The 12,946-nt window shown below is 44.5% G+C and overlaps 1 protein-coding gene and 1 pseudogene across 4 annotated transcripts in view; both read left to right on the top strand.

Moving 5' to 3' along the window:
- Positions 1-12,946, top strand: part of MVB12B (multivesicular body subunit 12B) — a 179,530-nt gene that overhangs the window by 99,904 nt on the left and 66,680 nt on the right. The gene's annotated exons all lie outside the window — the stretch shown is intronic.
- LOC112204460 (small nucleolar RNA SNORD116) lies at positions 143-220 on the top strand (annotated as a pseudogene).

Genomic DNA, 12,946 nt, shown 5'->3' with positions numbered 1-12,946 from the left:
CAGGGGATATCTAGATTAGGTTCTGAGGCAGAGGGCTGTCCCTTAGGGATAAGAGAGAAACAAGCTAGTTGCTTGGGAAGAACTGAACTATTCTCTTAAGCCCGAAGAGCTGTCCTTCCTCATAAACAGGGTCCTGTGGGTCAGCGCTGACTCCCACATATGCATTCCTTAGAAAGCTGAACAAAATGAGCAAAAAACCTCTACCACCAAAATGAGTGCTCTCGTTTTCTTTATTTCTTTAGTTCTGCACTTTCCCACATTATTGCCACATGAGTGTTAGTCCTATGGATACATATTAAAGCTAGTAGACGTCTCAGACAACACTGGACATGAATGAGAGAAATATAAATATTTACCACCTTGGGGGAGGGAGGAGGGCTCCATAAAATGCTGTAAACAATGTAACAATTGCTTTTCAATTATTATAACTGTAAGTTTGATAAGAACAGCTTATACATATATGTATATATATATATTTATATATCTCCATGTATTGGGGGGACACCTACTTGTTTGAAATGAATCTAAAATGTCTGAAAGTTGAGTGAGATGTTTCTTAAGAAATGTTCTTGTGGTGGGTGTCAGGCACCTTATGGGACTGGAGACCTCGGGGAATGTCAGGAAAGACAGATCTTCCCTGACCCCCTGCCCAAACCTGCTGCTCACAGCTGCCCCAGAGGCTTCCTATAAGGAGAGGGGCCACCAAGGAGAGCACAGTGCAGCTTTTCTAACCTAGAAGGGTTTTTTGTCTTACGGCAGGTTTTGCTTAACAAACGGGACTGTGGGATGGGAAATGATACCATCCTATTCTTTTGTTGTGTTTGTTGTTGTAATCTGATTTCTATCTCCAAGTGCACAGTTTTTAACCATAGAAAGCTTATTTTTCTCTTTTGAAAAAAAATTGACATAGTAAAATTAAGCAAATACCTATTAAAACTGGCATATAATAAGACCGAAAAATCTCGAACACCCCATGAATGCAGGGTGAGCCACAGTGCAGAAACTCCGCAAAGCCACACAGTGCGGTGAGCTGCGGGGCTAGGATTGCTTTCCGCTTTAGGACCTAGACAGGTTGGCTCACTGACATCTTCATTTATCCATCAGCATTAGGCTGACTATAAAAGTGAAGGGGGCACACAATTGTCCCAGGACAGAAGCCGTAACCTGAATCTATCCTGGCAGACTGGGGTGTATTGGCCACTCCTCTGCCTTCAGCTTTTTTTCTTTTTTTTTTCTTTTTTTTTTTTTTTGCTTTTCTTTTTGATTGCTGGAAAAGCCAGCTTATTGCCCTCCACAGCTGTTTGCTTTTTAAAAACCAGCCCCCCTTTCAGGATGTTTGACACCAGGAAAGATGTCGGTGTGGTCAAGTCAGTGTCCATCATCTCATCAGTTTGGATCATGGCCCCTTGTACAGAGAGAAGGAGGATTTTATCTGTAACTCAGAACCGTGGGTGAGCCATGTAGCTCTGACATTGGAGTAGGAAAGCACAAAGCAATTAAAAATAATTAATGATTTCTGAATATCAGCCTTCTCCATGCAGTTTTAATCTAGTCCTCATTTAAATTGGAAGATGGACATTTAATTATCAGTATTATGAAATTCATGATTTATATATTTCATCCAATTGGATAAAATTTCTGCCACCAGCTTTTCATCTTATGATGAAAAAAATGTGTATCTTACAATGTGATCATTTAAAAACTCATCTACAGCATACCAAACAATTCCAAACATATTTTCCTTTCATTTGCAGTGATTACATGATTTCTGTCTCTCAATTAGGAAAAAAAAAAAACTCACCCGGAAAATTGAAAATAAACTTAATACTTTAATGATCAGGAAGCACTGCAGGGTTGGGAAAATGAAGGGTAAAAGACTCAAACAATAGGGTGCTTGAGAAGCGCTGTTCTCTCCTGTGTCAGGTGTGCTAACACAACTGCTTGGCATGTTGTAATGTTCACGGTTTGATGCCACAGAATTTGCATCCACATTCTGGGTGTGCCATGTGCCTGTGGTTCTCCTTTTCCCTGTGCTCGGGTGAGTGTGTGTCCCTGTGCTCGGGTGAATGTGTGGGCTGAGTGAATGTGTTCCTGATAACCACCAAGGAGGGAAAGAGCCACTGTCTTCTGGTGCAAGCCCCTGAGTAGTGTTAGCCTCTGCTTTCACAGGGGTCCCTGTGGCCTTTGTCTTCAGTGGATATGTTCTCGTGGCTCGGGGTGGCATTGCATTTCTGACCCCGGCTTCCCTGAGGTTCTTCGCTCCACAGAGGATTTTCATAATCACTGACAACTGGCTCAAGCGGTGGTGGGTGAGCGTATGGGAGGGTTGCCCCAGATCTGAGACAGGAACATCAGTTTGGCACAGCCACTGATAATAGCATATGGGAAAATTCCTGAATGAAGTGAAAAGATATTTATAATAATTGTGCTTGAACCAAGGAGGAAAGAAGTCATTTTAAAGACAAATACATTTTTATCATCACCTATAAGAACCATTTTTATCATCCCCTATAAGAACCCTTGTCTATCCATCTCCTCTTGCCCTGACTGACAACAAAATCAAGTATAAAGAAAAATAGAATAAGAAAAAGAAGAAATGAATGGGAGCGGATGGGGAATTGATCGCATGGTGTATTTGTATATCCTGATGTAAAAGGTGCGGCTGACAGGTGGCCAGGTTTGCTCTGTACACAACCATGTGTGTGCTGTCAGGCGCACGCACACTGCCTTGTTTCGATTGATGAATTGCCTGCTTTCTTGATTAAACCTTCCGTCACTTAAGAAACAAAAAGCCTGTGTTTAGATGGCAGAGTGGGACATGTCAAAAAAATCTGTCTCCTTTACCTTTGTGCAGATGTTGGGCACAGACTGTAACATGTATTATTAAAATGAATGTGGCATTTACTGTGCATTATTCCTTTCCTGGGAGAAAGGACTGTAAATTATATGCTAATAATAAGCTTTAACCCTTTCGAAATGCAAAAGATTTAAGAGTGCAAATATTCATGTAGGCCTGGCTAATTGGATGTGCTTTTCTACATCCACCACGGTGGCTGTGTCACTGAAGTTAATGAACAGCGTGTGCAGGCAGACACACAGGGCACTTGGGGAACTCCTGCCTCCTGGACGTTGTCTGCAGTGCGAGTGCCTCCTGGACTTCACAGAGAGATAGACCCTGAGAACCCTGAGCTGGGCTCTGGGTCATCTTACTCCAGATGAAGTCCATGGTCAGGATCAGTTCCCCAGCAGGTCCTCTGCAGCTGAGTGTTAAGCGTGGGACCTCTCTTCGCACACCTGCATTCTCACTTAGAATGCAGGGCCCACAGAAGGCCGTGGGCCCGGGCCTTCTGGGCTGCAGTCTGGCAGGTATCAGGCTTTGGTGCCCAGCCCTTACTTGACTCTCTTCCTTGACCAGGCTTTTCTAGCCTCAGCTCAGTTGCCCAGGTAGCTGACTCATCTCTCCAAAGACCTCCTTGGTCCCCTTGCTCCTCAGATCACACCTTTGTGCCCCGCCACAGCCTGACTGCATTCATTCAGACCTCAGACCTCACCTGCCTGGTGTTGGGGCTGTCAACAACCAGCCCCACCCGTGTCCCACCAGCCTGGGTCGCTCCCTGCGTCCTCCTTGCCTTTGTCTTGCGCTATGCTTGCCCCGCCACTCCAGCAGCTCAGATTTCACCACCTTCTCTTCTCTCTGTCCCTGGCTGTGGCTCTGAAGGCCGCTCCCAAGCTGCCTCTCCATCAGGCTTTTCTGATTCCTCTCCCGCTGCTGACTCTCTCTCCTGGTTTACCCCACACTACTCTGTTGGAGAGTTTTCACCTGTGAGCACCTTGAGTGAGAGGGCAGAGACCATATTTAGAGAGGATGGAGGCTCCCCTCTTTTTTTTTTTTTTTAATTGAGGAGGACGTAGGTAAACAAAGGCAAAGACAAGAGCAAGATTGTTCACTCCATTCACTCAACAGTCACCGAGAGCTGCCCTGTCCTGTGCTCCTGAGGGCAAGCCTGCTGCCCTGATAGGGCATTTGGGGTTGGAAGCATAGGGTCAGAATCTTGGCTCTGACACATACTGGCCATCATACAGTGCTGCTGTGAGCAGTTGCCAAAGTTGTGCACTGCACAAAATATGTGACTAGCATCCTCTAGAACTGTACAAGGACCCTGCACAATGCTACTTTGGGCAATGCTAGTATCCATACCTTTAAAACAATGCAGTAATGCCCGTTTCCTTCCTGGATTGTTGTGAAGATCTAGGGTATGTAAGAACATTTTATAAACCAGGAAGCAGCATAGGAATGTCACTTCTCTCCTTATTCACCTCCCCTGCAGAGATGTGATCCGAGAAAGAGCCCAAAGATTTGTTGAGAATTATCACATGGGACACGCTGGCTTGGGCCCAGCACGGTCTTCATCTTCTTAGCCGTGTGCTCCCTTATATAATTTTGATATATAAGATTACTTCTCAGAGTGCTCAGAGGAAATTTCTTCCTCAGTCCAGAGAAACTTGCAATAAAAGGCTCTCTGGCATGGCTCAGCTCAGTACCCCCTGGAAGCCGAGACATTCTGTCACGCATCACCACTTAGAAGTGGGCTATTTTCCGTGGCAAGCAGCCCACGATCCCTTTCTCAAGAAGGTGACAGAATGATGGCTTGGGGGCAGGAAGGAGAGAAGTGCTTGGCAGCGTGAGGCTGCAACTTCTATAAAATCTTCCAATGTACCTTTGGTTTTTTGGAGGAAAAGTGCCTGGGGGGCTGATTTCTGCTCTAGGCTTTCATTTCTGCTTTTCCTGTGCCCCATGGGTAGGAAGAAGTTAAGACTTTTTCCAGTTAAGTCATCATGAAAAATAAAAATATTACTAGGTGACAGATACTTCAGTGCTCTTAAACAGGCGGCCACCTTCCCACTGTGCTTTCCTTCTCTTTTTGGTTTTTAAGCATGGCAGAGCTTAGGCGGCACTGGTTTAATGGGCCACATCCCCTTCTTAACTTGGAAAAGGGTTAAATCTGTGGTCCAGGCAGCCGAGGGCAGTTGGATGAAGCAGGGTGGGAGCCCAAACAGCTGGGTGCAGGCCCTGTCTCTCCCACCGACTAGCCGAGTGAGGCCAGCAGAGATCCCAGCCTTCCTGGATCTAAATTCCACATCTCTCCATATCAGCAATTGCAGTAACAATATCGATCATTTGAACATAGCAATAGGTCGGCTCATTCTTATGGGACGCTTCCTGTGCACCAGGCATTGTCTGGTGTTTAAGGTGGAGGTGGTAATGCCCACCTCCCAGGACTTAAAGCTATGTGGGAAGGAGGCTTGTATATTCTGCAGCTTGAGATGCCCCAGGCCTCGCAGTGGCCAGCAAATGTGCATTTACTGCCCCTGGACTTCACAGACATTCTGTCCAAACACTGCCTTGACTGTAACGTTCCTAAACACATGAACACAGAAAAACCAACTTTCTGATACCTTTCTCCCTGTATGTTTATCTTCTTTATCTAGTTTTTCAGCAGAAATATGCCCCTGTTTCCCCCTGATATTTCCCTTCCTTAGAGACAACATAATTGTAGACCTGGCCAGAGAAATGCTGAAAACAAAGGGAACCCCCTTGAGCCCAGCCCTTCACCTGCTCTTAGCACTTCTTCAGAGGTTTACTCTGGAGTGAATGAAGTAGTGTGACCAGACACTCCTGCCTAGAGGCAGCTTATACCAAATTAGCCTTTTGTTTCTTTCTCTACCTCTGTCTCTCTCAAAATAATAAACTCTCAGCTGAGAGGGGAAAATGATGAAGGCAACTTCTTTCATTGAAACACATTTAGTTGTTTTTGCATTATTAAAATGGATTAAATTAATTAAATGAATTTACTGAATAATACCCAGCCTTCCTCTTACTTACCCTGTGTAAGGTGTGTCATATGCACTTGCCGTGCATTATGTTATTTAATCCCAACAAATCCTTAACCAAGAAAATCTTTTACAGATGGGGAAACTGAGGTCTTGAGAGCTTGTGATCAGCTCACAGTTACACCTGTGGTACGTGGCAGGGCTGGGATTCAGACCCAGGTCTCTTTGACTGCAGACACTGAGCTCGAAACCACGGTACTGAGGATGCTTCTTTAGCACAGGTTGCGTGTGACCGTTTCCCTCCCCTCATCAACTTGAAGGTTGGAAATGGCACACAGACCTGGAGTGAATCGTGCTAGGACTAACTTGGTGTACTGGGCCTCAGCACTGTTTAAACTCTCACGTGGGCCCCTGGACGATCATCTCTGGGACCTCATCAGAGTGAGGCCTTTGACATTTGGCTGATGGCAATGCCGGATCCAAAGGACAAAAGGAATAGGAGGTGTGGCTCCCCTCACTCTTGCTGGGCAAAACGGTGAAGGTGGGGAGCCCAAAGCCTCCTTACTTAAAGTTAAATGACCTTGGGCAAGGAACTGAACCCTTCTGTGCCTTTGTCTCCTTACCTGTAAAATGGGGGTGACGGTGACTTATGGTGAAGCTTAGAACCATGCCTGGGACACAGAAAGTGCTATTGATGTGTTGCTGTGATTGTTGGTATCCACAGCCCTGCCCTCCCAGCCCCTTCTCAGATCCTTTCCCAGCCAGGAAAGGGGATACACCAGGTACCTCAAAGAACCTCTGCCTTCATAGTGGGAGCTGCACTGGCCTTGCTGCTATAAACCTGTGTCTGGGGGAGCCCTGGGCACTGGGATGTCTCTTCGTGGTGGCCTTCTCTTAGCCTATAGTGATGGTGGGCAGCCCAAGCCCATCGTTTCACTTATTGGGTCTGACCCCCAAGTGTTCTTCTCCCCTACTCTAGCTCTCCTGTTCCGTGAGTCCCTGTACCCTGCCCATGGGCAGGGCTCTAGTTTGAACTGATAGTCACCTGTGTGCTGCCCTGCCTTTCCTGCTTGGAAGCTTCATTCTCTAGATTGGGCCTCCTAAGAGCCAACTTCTCCTAAACCCAAGCCCAAGGTTACTGAGCCATTGCAGCCCGTGAGCATTCCTTGTGAGTATTCCCTGTGAGTGCTCCAGAATAACCCTCACCTGTGACCCAGTCATTCCCAGCCCCAGCTTCCACTCCTGCCTGCTTCCAGCCCCCCCGAGTCCTCCAGCTGCCAGCATTGCCGAGCTCAAGCATCTCTGAGTTAAGACAGTAGTGGCAGGGCATTGGATTCCAAGTTGGGGTAAACTCTCGATGGCCTGCTAAGGATGGATACATGCGGTGTCAGAACTTGGGGAGAAGTTGAACAGTCGCACAAGCTTTGGTGATGAGATTTATCTTTCAGCTCTTACACAGTATGAGGGTCCCCCTTTTTTGTCAGAATGAATGCATTTAACTGCTGACATTAGGACAAAAGAAATTCTGATCTTTTTTAGAACAGCGAAGCCACCTGTCTTGTTTGGACAGAGTACCTGAATCCAACTACTGTCACCCAGTTGGTGTTTGTGCCCTGAATACTGAATGGCTTTTTCCCTCTTTTTATTAATGGCCAGTGATAGTCCTAAATGCATTTATGTTTAAAAAAAAATCTTCAGTCCTGCAGCCTGGAGTTTGGATGGAATATATTTATCACCTATCCCAGAGAATGAGGTTCTTGATTCCCCAGATTTGTCTTAAATTGTCTGTAAGACAATGAATGATGCAGAACTCTCCTCCAAGGTTGAGATCCTTTGTTAGAGAGCAGTTTCTTACGCCTGACTTGTTTTATAGCATGAACGATCTCATGATCCACTGGCGAGGCAACATCCATAATTTTGAATGAGGGAGTAAAGCTTGCCTCGGTGGCCCTAAGCATCGCTTCTGGTGACACACTTAGAAGTCCTTAATCGCTTGCTACCTAGAGGCAATAAACTCACCCATCTTTATGTTCCATTGCCTGTGTGTTTACCTGAAATATGCCCTGCGTAGCAAAATGCCAGTTTCACTCCTGTGAGAAGGTCCTTGGCTCATGAATTACCCGGCCTTCACTCACCCCTATTTTGCCAAAGGTGGTTGTGCCTTTTGTAGGCCCAAGACGTAGCTTCTTTGGCCAGGAAACCCCTTGGCTATTTATGCTTCTTGTAAAACTCTGGCCATTTGCTTGGTTTCCGAGTTCTAAGAAAGGAGATCCATCTCTGGTCATCATGTGGAGTGCAGGGTTCATTCTGGAGGGCAAGATGATGACGTCTCCTTCACTGGTGTGTGCCTGATGCCCAATGCCCAGCCCAGGGCCTAGCATACAGGGGATGTTCCATGACACTCAGTGTTTCGTTGATTCTGAGAGGACCTGGGTCTTAGAACTGGTTCACCGTTTTGTATCCACCCTTTCCACCTACATTACTTTAGACAGTTTATATAACATTGCAGTCTGTTTTTTTTTTTTGTAATTTTGAATTATATTTTCTCTTCTGAATTTGAGGATTAAAGATAATGTACATGAAATACCCAGTGCCTAGTACCAAGAGGGCACTCCAGAAGCGGAGCTGCTATAACTGCCGTAAATACTGTTATTCCAGGGAATTGCTGCCTATTATACCAGAAAGCACTGGTCTCATTCACCCTGCAGCGTGACCTCACCTAAAAGTCCAGCCGGGGGTGGAGAGGGTGCAGCTGACAGAGGGAGCTCATGAATGGTGGGACCTGGCATGGCTCAGGGAAACTTTTGGCGTAATAGAAGGCACACCCTCCCTTCTAGTTCAGAAATGTGTAATTGCTGGAGATGTTAGCTTGCTACTGGGTAAAATGATTTTAAAGAGAGAACTTCTCAACATTTAAATTAGCCTCAATTTTCCATGTTCCTTTTCATCAAGTCAGCTGTGGTTTGAGAAGGGATCATATCGGCACTCAACCCTTTAAATGATTTTCCTTCTTTGCCTTTCTTTTTCTTTCTCTTTGGCCTTGGCTCCTTCCTTTCCAACCACTCCCCTCCCAGAACCTCTTATTTTAGCCAAAAAAAAAAAAAAAAAGTTTCTTTCCTTGCTCCAGAATCACACCACCCACCGAGCACATCATCTGGAAGTCCCCTGTCCCCGAGCCCACTTGCTGCCAGGCTGGCGGCCCCCAGAGGCTCGAAGGCCACAGGGGCACACCGTCTTTTCTCAGGGTTGGAGAGAGTAGATTAGACAACATCCTCAGATGTCCCATCTCATGGCAGGTCACTGCCACTGTGAAGGGTACGGCTGTAGAGGCGGGGGGACTGTTTGTTTCTTCAGGCTACATTTTTTAAAAAGAGATCATACCTTTTCTTTGGATTTAATGAGGACAGACATTTTAATCAGAGGTTAGTCATTTATTTTTGCAAACTATTGTTTTGATTCATCATTTTTGCAGATAATTAAATGGTTCAGTTGGCACAGTATGTCTACTTTATTAAAACAGGTAATTTTGGGGAAAAAAAAGAGATGCTGTTTTTTGGATCACTGCACAAGAATTGCTTTTATCTTCATCTTTGAGCATAGTTTCTGGTTATTTTGCCAGGAGGCTGTCTCGTGTTCAGGCATTTGGGGTCCTTTCTGGTCTGGAGGGGCTTGCCCTTTGATGATTGGGATGTTAGCAGATACGCCCTTTGAAACGGGAGCTGAAGAGTAAATTCTGTGCAGCCGCCTTTTAGGAACACTCTTAGGTTTTAATTGGATTGGGAAAAAGAACCTACAAGTTATGAACTTTGCAGAGCAGCAGTTCTTATGCTAAAAACAGATTAATTGTAGCCCTCGCAGGGGGTGGAGTTTCAAAGTCAATTACTGCTTGTCCTATTATAATTTACACACATAGGATTTGAAAAAGTCTGCCACTTAGTATAAAAGTGAAAAGGTTACGTGTACTAGTTTGAGTATACCTATGACTTTTCATTTGTAAACGCTTTAGCTAGATGTATGTGTATGTATGCAACTTGCAGCTGTGGAGCTGTAACTACATCTGTGAGCAAGATTCCTTATGAAGAGTAACCTTTAAGGTCTGGTTCTTTAAATCCGTAGTGGCTCAGCATATAGTCCTTTGTCTGGCAGTCCAATCCACTTGTGGGCACAGTGGCTGGCCCCTGCAGAGCCTAAGGGGCACTCCACTCATGAGTCATGAACTAGTAAGGGAATGGCCCTTCCGGGGTCAATTTTTTAAAAGCGAATTGCTCACAACATTTGCTTTCTTTAATTTTTCCCATGTTTGTGTCCTGAATCAGTTAATTTACTCATTAAAAGAATTTATTTTAGGTGGACCAATTAAAACTTTGGAAGCTAATTTTTTGCTGAGCAGAGCAGACCTCTGAAAACACAATTTATAACATGGCTTCTGCCCTTCCACAGAGAGCTGTCTTATGGTACTGTAACCTCTGGTGCTTGCAGAAGTACAAAATTGCTGTTCTTTGTCCTCCAGCTCTGGAGCTGAGCTGCCGTGTGGGTGGGTTTCTCGAGCCTTCCCATTGTTTTAGGGTGAACAGGCAAGTCTGAAAAGTCCAGCCCAGCCCAGGAGTGGCATGCTGTATTTGTTTGCTTGCATAAACTCCATAGTTTAATTTTTTTAATAGGAAGCTGCTATGTAGTTCGGATATTTAAACAGTTATTAACCGAATGACAATTAACAGATTGCATAGACAGATTTTCTTTTGAAAACCTCTGAAATTGAGTACAGTTTGCAAAACTATCACGGCATAGTAATGACAATGAATTTTGATTTCCCGGAACTGATATTAGACTCCTTATTAAACTATGTGCATCTGCTTTTAATTTACTCCAAATAATTGGAAAATGCAATGAAGCTTTCCAATTAAAGCACGGCTTTATGCTGTTTAATAATACCCCCATAATATTATAGCTTATGAAGTGACAGGTGAGTTGGTGTATGAATAAAACATAAAGGCAGCAATAAGGGACAGAAAACCGGAGACAGTTGTGGGGATTTTAAATGCTGGATGTAATTTGCATATATTAATCTCTTCTTTTCAGCCTTATCAGGCGTTCTTCAGTATTTGAAGTTAAAATAGCGTTGACAGGCGGGAGTATGCTTAGTTTTTTCAAGGATTTATTACTTGTATAATTTCTGATCTTTAATAAGCAGATATGACTGATCCTCATAGTTCTATAGAAATCAGTTAATTGTTCCAGATGGCGTGTACTGATTATGCAAAATTACTTTTCACACCATTTTTTTTGTGATGGAGTTTGGAGTAAAATTAAATTTTTTATAGCCTTCTTATCATGCTGTTTTACAGTGGTTTTTCCACAGAAGTTGAATTTAATCTACTATATTACATTGACCAGCACAGTTATTCTAATGTAGCATTTTGTGATTTGACAAAGAATAATAGAACACATTGCTCATTGTTCATTACTGTGTCCCTAATAAAAAGGAACTCCTGTGTATAGAACATAGCTGTTATTTATGAAGAATGCCTAATTCATACAGTTAAAAATGCAAAATTGTATTATGAAGTAGTTCCTTTTGGGGAGAGAATATCTGGAGAAAGCAAATGGAAATAGGCTTGTTGCTGCAGATTCTACATGCTAAGGGAGGAGCCTTCTTTTAATGACCAGCGTGTTTAAATTGTGCTACTTTCTCCTTTGAAGAAGGAAAAACCCAGATAATCTTATTCTATTAACAGAGGTGTCACTGGTTGACTTGTCTTGATTTACATAATCCCAAAAGTCTTTCATAATTGAATAGCATTTATAAAAGGTGGTTACACTTTAGTGTAAAGTATCCAAAAAAAAAAAGTCTAAAAGGTGTCAATGATAATTCGTCTCTAACATTTTCCAAAGTGTCTGTTTATCACCAAGGCCCTTGTGTTGGTGTCGGATCCAAGTCCAGGTGGTGTGTACCCCTAGGTAACATTCATGTAGGCTGATCCTCGTCCAGGTTCTCAGATAACACTCTCTCTATGGCTCAGCTGCTAGTGGGATATGAAGTACTCAGCCGACTCACTCCAAAATGGGACTGAGGGACTGTCACCTTGATGCAGGAGTGGATGCAGTTTCCGTCCTTTGGGAGGACCTCTTCCCAGAGCCCAGTGGGGTGGGGGTGGGGGGAGAGAGCTCTCCGTTGCATCAGAAATCCTGTTTGGATATGCGGTATTTTAAATATAGCAGTAAATCCATAGAAAAATATTTATCTGTGTATAGTCTGACCTGTTTACAAAAGAGCCCGTCACATATTAAGTCTTATCAGGACTTGTGTAGACTTGGGACTTATCTTTCTATTTTAAGTAGAGTCGAATCCCGCGTATGATACTCACTCGATCGCTACAAGGTCCGTCTGCTTGCTCCTGATAGTTCTGGTCCACCTCATCAGCCATTCCACAGGCTTGAGAACACGTCCTTGTTTGAACAGACTTGAGGAGGATTTGGATCTGTTTAAAGGGTTCGATTCCGTTAGCCCTGGGGGAATCGGACTTTTTTTTTTTATTTTAATACACTTCCACCAGCAACACTGATTGCTCTTCATAGAGGGGGCCCTGGAGTGGAAGCAGGCCTGCGTTGATGCCTCTGAGCAGGCTCTGGAGAAACAGAGACAAGCCACAGAAAGTGGCAGACCTGGGAGCTCTGAGAGCTCTGGGTAGGGAGCTCGCAGGGTCCGCTGGGGGTGGGGGCGCTAGGCAGGGAGCTCGCAGGGTCCGCTGGGGGTGGGGGCACTGGGCGCAGGGTGAGAGTTGCTCTGTGGGAGTCTGGGGTCTCCACAGGGACCTGAAACACAGATTCTGTTAGAAACCCAGATGTTAGCACTGCCAGTACCACACAGATTGTACCATGTACCTTGTACTATATTCTGGTCTTCAGAATATTTTTGGTTAAACTCTTATTTTGTATCTACTCTGGTCTTGAAGGACATTTCACAGTAAGCCTCGAATAGTACTAGAATGACTAATTAAACCGAACATGAAGAAATGTGACTCAGAGCCTAGAGCACGCTCACATGTACAGTACCAACTCAATTCTGTATTCACTTTACCTCCAGAACTTCAGAAACTTGAAACCTTTCACATAC

Source organism: Pan troglodytes, chromosome 11, assembly GCF_028858775.2.
Source record: "Pan troglodytes isolate AG18354 chromosome 11, NHGRI_mPanTro3-v2.0_pri, whole genome shotgun sequence".
Classification (NCBI taxonomy): Eukaryota; Metazoa; Chordata; class Mammalia; order Primates; family Hominidae; genus Pan; species Pan troglodytes.
This window is presented reverse-complemented; position numbering and strand designations above follow the sequence as displayed.